At 56.8% G+C, this 13723-nt stretch overlaps 1 protein-coding gene across 1 annotated transcript in view; it reads left to right on the top strand.

The window, feature by feature from the left end:
* Positions 1–8873: 8873 nt before the first annotated feature.
* Positions 8874–13723, top strand: part of MYOCD (myocardin) — a 220424-nt gene continuing 215574 nt past the window's right edge. Inside the window, exon 1 of the mRNA XM_066332145.1 lies at positions 8874–9017. The gene's annotated coding sequence lies outside the window, so the exon portion shown is untranslated. The remainder of the gene's footprint in view (positions 9018–13723) is intronic.

Genomic DNA, 13723 nt, shown 5'->3' with positions numbered 1-13723 from the left:
AGCCCTGGCCAAGCTCTTGTACTGCCCAAGGTGTGTCCTTTGAAGGCCTTTTAATAAATCCCTACTTTATTACTTTAACTCTGTCTAGCTTCTGTTTTAGGTAACCTGATAAGGCATAATCAAGCAATATCCCAGGTGGGTTATTTGAGCCTGCAAAAGGGGCTGTGTGGGACAGCAGGAGGGTCTCACAGAGGGTCTCCTCTTTCTCAGCATTGCCATTTACAGCTCCAAAACTCCAAGGATTCACATTAAATCCTGCTGAGTTTGGCTCTGCACAGCCCCAGGGGTGGATTTACCCTGCAAACCTGTGGTTCCTGAGGGATAACTGCAGTTACCAATCGAGTAAATGGGGAACAGACAGAGAATCCAGGAGGAGAAAGCAATTTGACAATGCTTCTTTTGCCATAAAGGATTTGAATGGAGATTGTGGGTGGGATTACCTTAAGATGTGAGTTTTCAGGTGGTTCATCCCTCAGGTTAGTGGCATTTTGCTGAAAAAGACTTGTTTCTCAGCAACAAATAATGACAGTACTTGGCAGAGGAGTGGGGAAATTCTCAAAAAGTGGCACAGGACATTACAGGCACTGCCTTAGCCAAAAAACCCTTAAAAAATCCAAAAACATAAATATACAAAGATATAGGCGACTAAATGAGAAAGAGAAAGAATCATTAAGCTTCAGAAATATTTGAATTTAGAATGATGTCAGGGAGCCAACAGCAAGGTGTAACCCAGGGAGCTTCATTAAAGAAGAGTTTACTTTTCTTATCTGCAATCTGCCCCTGCCCCCTGGTCCTGTCTCTGCCAGAGGAGCAGATGGATGGATAAGCCTGGTCCCTGAAGAGCCCAATCTCCCTCTCCCAGTCCCCTCAGTCCAGGGATATTTCTTTCAATAAAAGAAAGATAAATACCCCCCACCCAGCTGCAGCGGGTTGTGATTATTTTCAATATTGCCTATCAAATTTAAGAAATTAAATCAACTCCTGTTTGTTCGAGGAGGAGCAGAATCCTCCCTGTATTTTGCTCTTTGCCCCGTGTCCGTGGTTCATAAAAACCCAGAGCTGAAAGTCCCAGGTTTGAGGTGAGCTCAGTGATGCTCCCGTCCCTGTGGGGATGAGATGGGAGGAGGTGGCTCTATCCCCTTCGGGGCACCAGCCCCGCCAGTCCTGCTCGGGCACCTCGGGCACTGCCAGGCAAGCGCTGGGCACAGCAGCCGGGACCGGTGGGGACAGGGCTCGGCACTCCCGGTGCGGTTCGGCCCCGCGGGGTCGGGGTCAACTCGTTCCCGGTGACCGCGGGTCGTGCCTGCCCAGCGCGGCCTCTCAGCTCCCACCGCCCCGGGAGCGGCCCCGGCCGGGCGGGATCCCCGGGGCTCCGCGGGGACGGGAGCGACAGGCCCAGGTGCGGGCTGGGCTCCGGACGGAGCGGCTGGATGCGGGGATGTGGTGTCCGGGCACGGTTCCACTCTGTCCCACAGCCCGTTCCCACAGCGCCGTCCCACAGACCATGCTCCATCCCATTCCCCATCCCATTCCCCATCCCATTCCCCCATCCCATTACCGCATCCCAATCTCCTTCCCATTCCCCATTCTCCATCCCATTCTCCATCCCATTCTTCATCCCATCCCCAAGCCCATTCTCCATCCCATTCCCCCATCCCATTCCCCCATCCCATTACCGCATCCCAATCTCCTTCCCATTCCCCATTCCCCAGCCCATTCCCCAGCCCATTCCCCGTCCCATTCCCCGTCCCGGTCCCGCAGCCGCCGGCGCTGCAGCGGCCCTGGCCCGGCCCTAGATGGCACCGCGACTCCGCGGCCGGCGGGAGCGGGCGGGGGGTGAGGACGGGGCAGCCCCGGCGAGTCTCCGCAGCCGCCCGGGCTCCTCCGCGTCCCCGCAGCCACCTCCTGATGTCCCGCTTCCCCCTGGCTGTCCCCAGGCTGCCCCACCGCCACCTCCCGAGCTGTCTCGCTGTCCCTCGGGCTGCTCTGTGCCCCGCGGCTGCCCCTGCGCTGCACCATCCCCTCCGTTCTGCCCCTGGGCTGTGCCCAGCACTTGCTGCTGCTTCGGGCTCAGCGCTATCCGGAGAGCCTGGGCGCTGCCTCCATCCATGGCACAGAGCTGCCACCCCCTGACTGCTGTCACCTGCCCTCGGTGCCACTTTTGGCACCCCCAGCACTAATCCTGCGGCGAGGCCAGGCTCCCAGGGACCCCTTGCCCGGGGAGCAGAGCCAGCTCCTGCAGCGGCACAAGTGCCTTGTCTCCTCCCAGTGCAGCTCTAACACTGCAGTGCAGCAGGCTGGGACATGGGACCCTGCCCCACTGAGGATGGCATCTTGCCTCTGGGCCAGCTCCAGACACAGCTTGGACAGCCCAGGACCCCGAGCTGCTGCTGGGTTTTCACCAGCTCCTCTATCCTCGTATCAGAGGGCCCTGAGGCTGGTGCTTGACCTGGGCAGCTCCCGGCAATTAAAGAGGGCCATGGAGCATTCATGGGATGTATCTCCCCATTCCTCCCTGGGGGGGTGATCCCCCAAGGAGGAGCAGTGGGCTTTCCTCCACTCTGAGCTCCAGCCCTCTCCCCATCCCTCTCCTCTCTGGCTGTGAGCCACAAGAGCAGATCCCTTCAGGAGCCAATGCCCAGGACCTCTCTGGTTGTTCAATGGATGACGCACTCTACCACCTCCTCCAGAAACCAGAGTTCAGGATTTTTGCTGGGGTTTCCCCAGCAGCTGAGATGGGCTGGAGAGTGGTGCAGGGAGAGTGGCACAGTCCAGAGCTGCTCTGTCCTGGCAGAACCAGCCCCTCTCGGCCCCAGCTGGGCTCAGTGATGCCAGATCCCCACACAGAGAGATGCCAGGGTCCCACCTTAGCTCAGAGCGGCCCCTTGGTGCAAAGCTGCTTCCCCTCACTCCCAGTCATCCCATGAAACATGGGGAGAGCACAGAGTTCAGTGGGTGCCTGACAGTTCACCCCTGACACGGAGCTCATTTCCCTCCATCGCCCTCCTCATTTATTTATGATCCTTCATTGCAGCGTTGCCCTGATGGACAGTGTTTGCACATGTTCCTCTTATCCAGAACATGGGGCTTTGCAGCCATTTCTCTATTTACTGTAATTTTTAGCTCAGACACAACCAGAACTCCCACCCTGTCTGGGCGTCTCAGTGCAGAAAACAAGACTAAACTATTTTGGGATGTTTTTCCCTTTTCCTCATACTTGGGTGCTTTCCCATGTGGCTAAGTCTTCGGAGCTTTGGGGAGGGTGAACCTGTTTCACACACCCCCGAGAGCTGCCTCTGACCCCTGCACACAGTTTAACCCTCTCCTCTGACCACAGGCACCTCCCACACGGGGCAGCTTCATGCTCCACTTGGTTTTCCGAGCTAGGAAATGCATCCAGTGTCAGGGATGAGCTGAGAGCACAGCGGATGGGAACGAGCCTCCCAGACTCCATCCTCACCCTCCTCCTTGTCACCTTGTCTGGTCACACCTCCTCAGGGTGCCCAGAATGTCGTGTACTGCTGCCCCAAGACAAGGAGGGGACATGGGCTTGGCCCTGTTAGTCTGGCAAATGTGGAAAAGAGCGTGGAAAATGCCCCTTTGCCTCCATCACTGCCATTTTAGTCCCACTGGGTGGCACCCGCCAGGGAAAAGCCAGCAACGTGCAAAGCTTCCCCCCTCCTGCCTCTATCACAGCCAAGGGTCTCTCCATTGAAGTTTACTTGAAGGTCTAATAAAATTTCCAAACTGGAAAGAAAATCTTTATGCAGAGGTTTGCTTTGTTTAAAGGAACAGAACCATAAAGATAAAGCCTCGCCTGCCCGCCGCTCCCCTCCCGCTGCCCGGGCTCGGGGCCGTGGCTCACCCCTTCCCTCCCAACCCGCCTGCAGCCCGAGGAAGAGCTTGTTTTCCTAACGAGAAGTTTGAAGATTAAAAGGAGGGGGGAAAAAATCAGCCATTTGGAATCCTCTACTGACGCTGCAAATACCCTCGTTAATAGATATGTCTCGTTTTGTTACCTCATTTTAATTAATCACTAAACAAAGACAGCTGCCAAATTTTGGCTCTGGCTTGGAGCCTAAAACTGACTTGGAGCCCTTGAAAAATAGACTATTTATGGTGCCTGGGCTTAAAGCTTAAATTTCTTGTATAAACTTTACCCTTCCTAAGAATAGCGTGGGGAGAGCATTGCCGGCCCCATACACGGTGCCCATGCCCCCATCCCCAGCCCGGTGTGGGCAGCAGTGGGGCCAGGAGGGATCAGGGCTGCTGACAACCCCATCTCACAGCACGGGAGCAGCTGCACCAGCTCCAGAGTGTCCCTCAACAAGTCCTGTTATCCCCACACAGGCAGGTGCCACCACCAAGGGAGGTGCCCCCTTCCCTTTGCCAAGTGAGAGTTATCCACAGGGCAGAGCATCCTGGTGCAGGAGAGCATCCCTGTGTCCCTAGGGCTGCTTGAGCACCTAAGGGAAGTATGTGGGGTGAAGAAGTTATTTGATGTTTTAGGGCATGGCTGCCTCCATCCAACCCTGCCACTGCCGCTGTGGGATGGGGCTCTAAGGTCTGCTTCACACACATCCCAAACACCAGAGCCCTGGGATTTTGCACTGTGATGGAGCTGCTCAGGCTGCACACAGCAGGAACATGAGGCTTCTGTGTCTTCCCTTGGATGGCAGCTTGGGGCTTCACAGACTCTGAAAGGGCATTTTTATTCCTTCATGTATTTTTCGTTTCTGTTTGGAGTATCCTGGGGAAAGGCTTCAACTTGTTCTTCTCCAGCCCTTCAGACCACAGGCAGGGAAGGAGCTTTCCTGAGGGACTAGAGATGACACTGCAGGAGGAACAGCCCCAACACAGACTTTAGGCTGCCAGGTGATGTTCAGGGGATGGATAGGCTGAAGCAGGATAGGCTGTGATCCTTGGGTGCTGTGTGGCTGGTGTGCTGCTCTCAGGGCTGCTGCAGAGCCCACTGTTCTCACTGCTGGCCCTGAGTGCTGGCCTGAACACCCCACACCCCAGCATTTGGTGTAGATCAACCCATCACCTTCGGTGGTGTTGCATATTCAGTGTCATCCCAAGAGCTCCCAGAGCCCTCCCTGAGAGCTCCCTCCTGGCACACAGGAAGGGAAATTCCCATGTGGGATCCCAGTGCTACCAGCTCTGCACCTTCCTGGCCTCACCTTGGTGACTTGGTGTCTTTGGGTAGTGCCACAGCTCTGGCAGACCCTGTGCTTTGTCAGTGGGGTCACACCATGGCCCTTTGTGGGATCCTAAGCCTGCAGAGATCCCGGCTGCTGGGCTGGACTGAGGTGGTCAGTGAGGATGTGCTGAGACGATCAATAAATCAGGGGCCTGCAGGGAGCATCTGGCTGGGCTCAGGGCACACAGTCAGGCCAGGTGCTGGGCAGGGGACATTTGGCCCTTCCAGCACCTCGGGAGCAGCAGAGATGCAAGGGCTATGAGGGAAAATCACCCTGAACAGCTGCTGGCCTCATCCTGAACCAGGCAGGAGCTCCTGAGGGTGGGCTTCCCCCAGAGCTGGGCTGGCACTGAGAGGGCTGGGGCTGAGCCCCATGGCCACAGGGCTGTCCCACTGCCCAGTGTCTGTCCTATCTGACCCTCTGCCCAGTGTCCATCCCTCTGCCCGATGCCATCTCTCTTCCCGGTGTCCATTCTGCTGCCCAGTGTCACTCTCACTCCCTAATGCCCATCCCTCTGCCCGTTTCCATCCCTCTGCCCGTTTCCATCCCTCTGCCCGGTGCCCATCCCTCTGCCCGGTGCCCAGGTGCCCATCCCTCTGCCCGGTGCCCATCCCTCTGCCCGGTGTCCGTCCCGCCCCGCTCGGGGACGGTGGCTGCGGCCACCCGGCTCCGCAGCAGCTCCCGCTGCCGTGCCCCTCCTGCCCCGGAGAGGGAACAGAGCCAGGCTGCAGGACGAGCTCCTCCAGCTGCAGCCGGGAACCCGCAGCTCATATTTCACCCCGCCAGCAGGTCTCCCACTCGGGTGACACCAAACGCGTGTCACACGCGCTGGAGGCACGGGCTGACGGCCCCCGCCCGCCCACACAGCCTCAGCCGCGGATGCTGCAGCCGTCTCCTGCCTCGATGGCTAAATAAACTGTCTGCTGCACAGCCGGCACTGCGCCGCTCTCGGCTGAAGCGGGACGCAAATCCAGCCCTGCACACGCCGTGCCAGAAAGCCCAGGTCGTGTCAGCACCTGCTTGGATCCGGGGTGCTGCCACATCCAAACCCAGCGTCCTTCCCCTCGTCAACACCCCGCGACTCCCCTGGGGTCCCCATGCCGAGCGTGCAGAGTGACACAGCCGCTGCCACACTGCCACCTCCCCTGGAGCACTGCGGCACCCACAGGCAGCAAGTGAGCCCATGTACCAGCCCAGTCTGTGCCTGCCACCTCCGTGCCACCCACTGGTGGCCCGAAGCCATCAACGCGCTGGCCGTGGGCTGCACAGCCTGCAGGGCAGAGCGAAGCCCCTCTGCTGTGCATCATTCCAGCTCACAGTTTTGATGGGATAAACTTGCCAGATGTAGGGCTGGCAGGGAGGAGATGCCCCTCTGGCCCGTAGTATTTTACTGCTGTCAGCATGTCAGCTTGCTCTGGAAGCTGCCCCTGAGCCCACCCTGCAGAGCTCCCTCTCCTCCTCATCCTGGCCTGGCTGCCAGCTCTGATGTTGCTGCAGGAAGGTCCTTTATATATTGTTCTTTATGTATGCCCCACCTGAAATCTTGTCCTTCCTCTGCAAGGAGCTTCTGGCAAAAATTCCAGTGTCCCTCCCATGGGCTGGGACAGTGGATGGACTTGGAAGTCCAAGGCAGAAGATGGCTTGGAAGGAACCCGAGGGAAGTGTGAGTTGTTCACTGCCACTGTGGATTTTTAACTCTGAGCTCTAAGGATGGCAGCCTAAACAACAGCACAGGTGGTGTATTGGTACAGAAACTTATTAATACAGAAACTCTTACTTGTTTACCCCAGAAATGTCATTGTTCCCCTTTTTGTGCCTGTCTTAAAACCCTCCTGCTTCTAAAGGACATTTTGTATGGACTGCAGTTCTGCCCTGTGCAAACACACCATGAGCAGACTTGTCCTGGGCAGTGTCTGGATGTGACACTAAAGAACCCTCCATGGGGACCATCACGCCTGTCTCATTATTGCCGTGGGCCCTTTTTGGGGCTCTGGCTCAGGTCTGTCCTACACCAGGAGCTGCTTTGCCAAAAGGGCTTCACTTACAAGCTGCTATGTAAACAGACCCAGTGGGAGCCGGGGATTTATGGAAGAGCTGGAGAAGGGCTGGTGGAGATCCCCCAGCTCCCTGTGTCTGCCTGGCCACTGCCTGCTGCACAGACCAAAGGGACGTGTTTGTTAGTGTGAACAGCAGGTTCGCCGGCGGGTGAGTTTACAGCGAGATGGATATAAATAAATAGAAGGAAAAGGACTTTCCCTGCCTGGGGAGTGGCATCCTGCCCGCCCAGGGAGGGCTGCCCTTGGCCTGGATGCTGGTCGGAAGAGGGATTTGCTTCCAGGGACCTCCCTGCTAGTGTCAAAAAACCTACAGGGATTTTTTTTAAAATTTATTTTATTCTAGGGGGGTATGAGGCAGGGCAACATGAAAGCTGGGGACAGACAAGGGGACTGCCAACAGTGCTGACCCCAGCACCACAGTGGCACTGGGGGCACAGGTGGGTGGACATCATTCTGCTTGTCCTCAGTGAGGAGAAAGCACTGGGGATGTGCAGGGGTTTATAGGCAGGTCATGCCATGCCTGCTTTGGTGGTCAGCTTGCAAGAGGGGACTGCTGCGCTCAAGGTGACAGCACCTCTGGGAATGCTGGGCAGAGCTCAGTAATCCCCCCAGGGCCTGGTTATGTGGGGACAGACTATGTGGTCTCTGAGCCCACACTCAGGAGAACAGGATGGAAGAAATGCCACCTCCCCCAGCCACCTGTGTGAAATCACCCCCTGCCATGGGCTGAGAGAAGTTGGGAGCAGAAGGCTCCAGGGAGACCTTAAAGCCCCTTCCAGTGCCTAAAGGGGCTCCAGCAAAGCTGGAGAGAGACTTGGGACAAGGGCTTGGAGGGTCAGGACAGAAGGAATGGCTGCCCACTGCTGGAGGACAGGGATGGATGGGATATTGGGCAGGAATTCCTGGCTGTGAGGGTGGGGAGGCCCTGGCACAGGGTGCCCAGAGGCTGCCCCTGGATCCCTGGAAGGGTCCAAGGCCAGGTTGGACAGGGCTTGGAGCAACCTTGGACAGTGGAAGATGCTCATGGCAGAGGTGGGATGGGATGGGCTTTAAGGTCCTTTCCAACACTTCCAAACTTTCCTGTGCTTCTCTGTGCCCTCTCCTTCAACTCACCATAGCCAGTACTCCCAGTTTCATCCAAACATGAGCACTTTGCAGTGCCAAGGAGACCAGTTCCTGCTCACCCAGACTGACATCCCTGAGCTGAATGAAATGCCCAGCACACATCGAGGCACAGATTGCCCCATAACTCCCACCTTTAGCCGGGATCCTGCCCCACTCCTCCCTGCCGGGGCTCGACTGCCTCAGGTGCCTCTGCTCCCCTCTGCCACTGCATAGACACTTCACTGGGGTGCAGAGAGACTGGAGGGGATGGGGCCCTGCCTCCCCACCCCATGCAGCCCGGGGACTGAGTGCGGCCCGGCTGGGGCAGCTCCAGCCCCGGGGCTGTGCCAGGAGAGGGCCAGCAGCAGCAGAGGCACTCGGGCAGCTCTCCCGGGAGGCCCCGTCCCCCGCCTCTGCTCCGCGGGCTGCAAGAAGTTAATTTATTTTTGGAAAAGCAGCTCGCAGAGTTTGTCTAATTCCACCCGCACCAGCTCCGTTCACTCTATTTTAAACCAGTTCTTACTGTGCTTCAAGTTTATAAAACACAATCAGTGCTCCCTGGTCAAAGCAGCCCTAACCCGCGGAGCAGGCGAGGAGTGGCAGAGCAGCATCTCCCTCCAGGACGCTCTAGCCCCGGCCGAAAAGCCCACAGGTAATTAATTAATGAATTAATTAATTGATGTTTCCTACTGCTGTGTTGTTGTGTCCTCTGGCCGCGTTGGTGACGGTGACACACGGTACCCGGTTTGTGGTGACAGCTTTGGGGAGACCAGCACGGCCGGGCATCGCCGCCGCCTGCTGCTGCTGCCGGGGTTTTGTTGGGTCTCAGCGGCACCCGGCGGGTCCTGGATTACCGAGGGATCTCTGAGGACAGGGACACTTCCTCAGGAACGGGCACAAGGTGTATTTGGAGCTCAGGAGCCCGAGGCTGGCAGGGAGAGGTGCTGCGGGAGCTGCCTGTGCACAGGGAGGATGGAGCTGATGGGCCAGCTCAGCTTCCTAAAGCTCATCTCTGTGCTGCAGCCATTTGGGGGCTGCTCTGGTGGTTTCTGTGGTGTCCCCAGCCCAGCTGACACGCTGGGGCCCTCCCCCAGCAGCTCACCCTACTTTTATTCCTCGTGGGCTTTGCCACCAGCCTGTCACGGCTGCCTCAACTGCGGAGGGTCATCCTGGTTGCACCAAACGCTCAGTGTTTAATGCAACTTCTCAGTGACTCACCGCTGCAACCCACAAAAAAAAAAAAAAAAAAAAAAAAAAAAAAAAAAAAAAAAGCTTCAGAAGAAGCTGCCGGCATCTCTCACACGCAGAAATCCAGGGCATTTACGGACCGCTTTGTTTCTATTACACGAATACTTTGCTAAACGCTGCTGCCAGTCAGAAGGCACTGATGTCATTTGCTGAGCGCTGGCTGGAGCGCTCGGGGGAGGTTTGTCAGCCTCGTGCTGGGCTCTCCGATGTCTCGGGGTTAAAGCTTTCGAAAGCACCGCCTTTGGCAGCCGCAGCCGGGACATCTCCAGCACGGAGGGGTTTGGAAGGGCGGCAGCGCTGTCAGGGCTGTGCCGGCTCCGTTCCCCCCCGGTGCTGCCTTGTGGGCATCCTCTCTCCTCAGCCGAGCGGCTCTCAGGGCATTGCACCAGTGTTTTGGGAAAAGGGGAGGGTTCAGGGCTCAGCGCCACAACCGCTGAGAGCCGCCCGTATCCCGATTTTCTCTTGTTGCCTCTCATCATTTCAGCTCTGAGCGGGGCCAGGGGGGAAACACCCCAAATGGTAGAAAAATGAAAGGGCCTTTTTTAGGATCGCCCGGGCCGATCTCTCCTGTAAATGTCATTTGTCTGATGGCCCCAGGGACAGCAGCAGGCAGTGACCCCAGGTCCCCCCTGCCCAGTGCTGCTCTCTGTGGTGCTGCCCGTGTTGTTCTGGTGGTTCAGCTTGGAGGAGAAGGGAAATGTGATTGTTGTGTGCGTTCAGGCTAAAAATAGTTTCCCTCTCGTGCTCCATCTGAATGGGCAGCCACATATGACTGTACATGGATTTGTCTCATAGTCCCGTTTCAGTGTAAGAGACAAAATATCTTAGTTATGGCTTTGTTCTTCAGCTAACAATGGGTAGCTAAAAATATCCGACTTTGTTCCACTCAATAAAGTTCTCTCAAGGGGAGACACTAACGTTACATTTTTGCCAGATCCACGCAAAACGCAGCCAAAGAAAACGCACATTTTTTGCCAGCAGCTTTTCATAAAACATGTAACCAGCAGAAACCTCCGTACTGTGCTTGTCTGCCGTGCAGCATCCCGGGACTCCTGGCTGCCTCTCTCCCCGGGAGCACCCGAGGGGCTTCCTCCCACCCTCATCCTCCTCTGGGCATGCTCCAGCTGCTGCCCAGCTGCCAGAGCGTTTGGGCTCGGGCACGGGGTGAGGTGCTGCTGCCTGCTCGTGCCTGGCAGAGGGCGATTGCCGAGCTGCTGCCAGTGCTGGCTGCTTGGTGGTCGCTGTGGTCTCGCTCCAATTCCCTTATTTCCCGTCTGATGGCAGCCAGGGCTGGAGGCCGGCCAGGCTGGCCCCGTCCCGCTGTGCAGGCGCAGTGCTGGTGTGTTGTGAGGAGCCTGACAGCCAAGAGGAAACCGGCAGAGACCTCACCGAGCTGGCACGGGCCCTGTGCAGAGGAAGGAGATGGACTCTCCTGCGCCCATCCTCATCCCCACAGCGAATCTCGCCCTCCCCACTGCTCTGCCCGAGTCCATGGTGCCTTTTTTTCCCAGCTCCAAAGCTGGGACCTGCTCCCAGAAAGACTCAGGGAGGCAGGAGAACCATCCCATGGTTTCTGTGTGTGGAGGCCAGCCTGCTCCGTGGGTGACAGTCCCCCCTGGGCAGAGCAGAGCTGGGTGACCCAGCTGAGGGAGCCCCTCTTGGCATGTCAGGGTTGGTCTGGATCAGGCACACAGTTTGCATCAGGCACTTGGCTCTCCTGGTCTGGATCAGGCGGAGCTCTATTTGGTTTGGGCTGCACAGCAGGTGCTGCCTGAGTGGGACCAAGTCTTGTTTTGTTTGTGCCCTGCATTGGGAAACATGATTGGGCTTCTCCTGCCTTCCATGGTACTGGAGTTCCCCAGGTTTTTGCCTCACAGTCATTCCTGTAGCTCTTCTCTGAACTCATTCCTATTTTCCAGCATCCCTCCTGTTGTGTAGGCAATGATTTCCCTCATTTTGCTGTCTCTCTCTGTGCTGTATTTCGTCTCCAAGCCAGTGCCAGGCCCAGAGCTCCAACCCCATCAGTTTTCACCATGTGCCTTCCTGCAGCTTTGTCCCCTTGCTGCTTTTCTCCAGGTTCACTCCATTTTTTGTGTGTCCAGGGAGAGGCATTCCAGAGGAGCAGGGGAGGGTGTTGTGTTGGGTGTTGTGGCAGGAGCAGTGCTCTGTGCCAGGCTGCTGGAGTTGGTCTGATGCTGGTGAGCAGCTGAGGGTGCAGATGTGGGAGGGACACAGGCCAGGGGACATTGTGTGGCTCTCCCACCCGTCATGGCTGCATCAAACCTCCCTCTGTCTGGTGGTTATCCCCCTTCTCCACCACCCCTGGCATGCAGGACCTGTCTGTGCTGGAAAGGCCGAGCTGCAAAGGTGTTGGTGCCCACCCCAAGAAAACACAGCTCAATGTGATTCATGCAGTGTTTGCTGCTGCAGCATTCCCGGAATGTACCTGCTTTATTTCTTGGCCTCTTTGCCTGTTAGTGGAGAGGAGCTCAGCTGCTGCACTGAGGTTTAGATGACAAAGATCCAGCCCTGCTCTCAAGCTCAGGAGGACCTTGCACCAGGACAAAAACCCCTTGCACCCCTGAGCTGGAGGGCAGGGACATGCCGGGATGTTGTTCTGCCAGATGTGACACATTTGTGACAGGGCTATTGTCACCTTCCCATCTCTGGGCCCCCAGCAGGCTGCTTGTGTGTGTCCTCCATCACAGGCTGGATGTTGGGCACAGACAGTCTGCAGGTGTCCCCTGTTCTGGAGTGACATCCTACTGTGCATGGTGGGGACATCACTTTTGGGAACTGAAAAAGGATTTTCAACAACATTGCAGTAAGTTTACACAGACAGAGGTTTGAAAGAGAGTTGAATTTTAGGCCTTGAAATACTTGGAGCATAGGAAGTTTCTGAGCTGCAAAAAATATAGAACAAGCAACTATTTCATGCTGTGAGGTGTACATGCAGTGTTTATTGACTGGCTTAAGTAGATGCTTGTAAACTTTTAGCATTAGTCTATTGGCTTAAAAACTTTTAAAAGGCCTTCTAACAAAGTGAGCTTTGGCTTCTGTTGTTATGGTGTGAGTTTTACCAGCTTTTATGTCTCCACCTTCACTGAGACTGACAATGGAATAAAAAACTCGTGGCACAGCTCTTGGTCACCCCATTATTGGAGATTAGATCCAACAATCACTCCCAGTGCCAGCTCAGGTCTGGGCCCACCAGCACAGCCCCATGGAGGGTGGGTGATGCAGCTCAGACCCCTGCACCCACCAGAGCAGTGGCAGGAGGCTCCAGACTCCTCTGTCAGCCCGTTCCCCTGCCCCTGCACAGAGCTCCCCAGCCCGGTGTGTGCCCCGAGAGCAGCAGCCCTGCCCTCCCTGCCCTGCCCTGGCTCCCACAGGGCTCACACTGCACAGACAGGATCCTGCTCAGGGAACAGCCCCCAAGCCCCCTGCCAGAGGCTCTTCTCAAAAGCCCAGCCCACCCTCGGGGTGAGGAGCCTGGTGAGACTGAACCACAACTGCCAGGCTCCTTCAGGATTCTCTGGCTACTGCAGCCATGTGTCTGTGTCCATCTCCCAGACACAAGGCAGTGACCAGCCTGGGCTGCTGGCAGTGCCCCGCAGAAGGCACCAGGGAAGGGCACACTCTGTCAGGGGGCTTTGCTGACTCACATTGATTTATGGCCCAACATCAAGCCAAAAAATTCACCCTGCTTGCACGGGCATTTTTTGGAACAGATGCAGAGGCTTTATCAGTTGTCCCCTGGGATTTCCTGGCTCTGAACCCTATTGTGACAATGTGACAGCCACAAGCAGTCTCAGGACGGGGCTGTGTGCCCTTTCACACTGGGGTGTGGGCCCTGGGGATGCTCTGCAGGGACAGCAGTGGCACTGGGCTGATGCTGGTGCTGTGGGTTGTGTTTCCCCTCCAGCCAGAGCTCAGCCTCGTGGGGAGCAGCCAGTCACCCAGGAGGATTGATTTTGGTGGGATATTTGCCCATCACCCAGCACGCTGTGACTCCTGGAGCAGCCCTGGTGGCTGGCAGGTGTGGGATGAAGGACCAGCAGGTGCCTTTGCCAGACACATTCCCCTGAGCCCTCTGAATTGTCACCAAGT

This window comes from Sylvia atricapilla, chromosome 18 (genome assembly GCF_009819655.1).
Source record: "Sylvia atricapilla isolate bSylAtr1 chromosome 18, bSylAtr1.pri, whole genome shotgun sequence".
NCBI classification, from domain to species: domain Eukaryota; kingdom Metazoa; phylum Chordata; class Aves; order Passeriformes; family Sylviidae; genus Sylvia; species Sylvia atricapilla.
The sequence above is the reverse complement of the archived record's forward strand: the minus strand, read 5'-3'. Positions and strand labels throughout refer to the sequence as shown.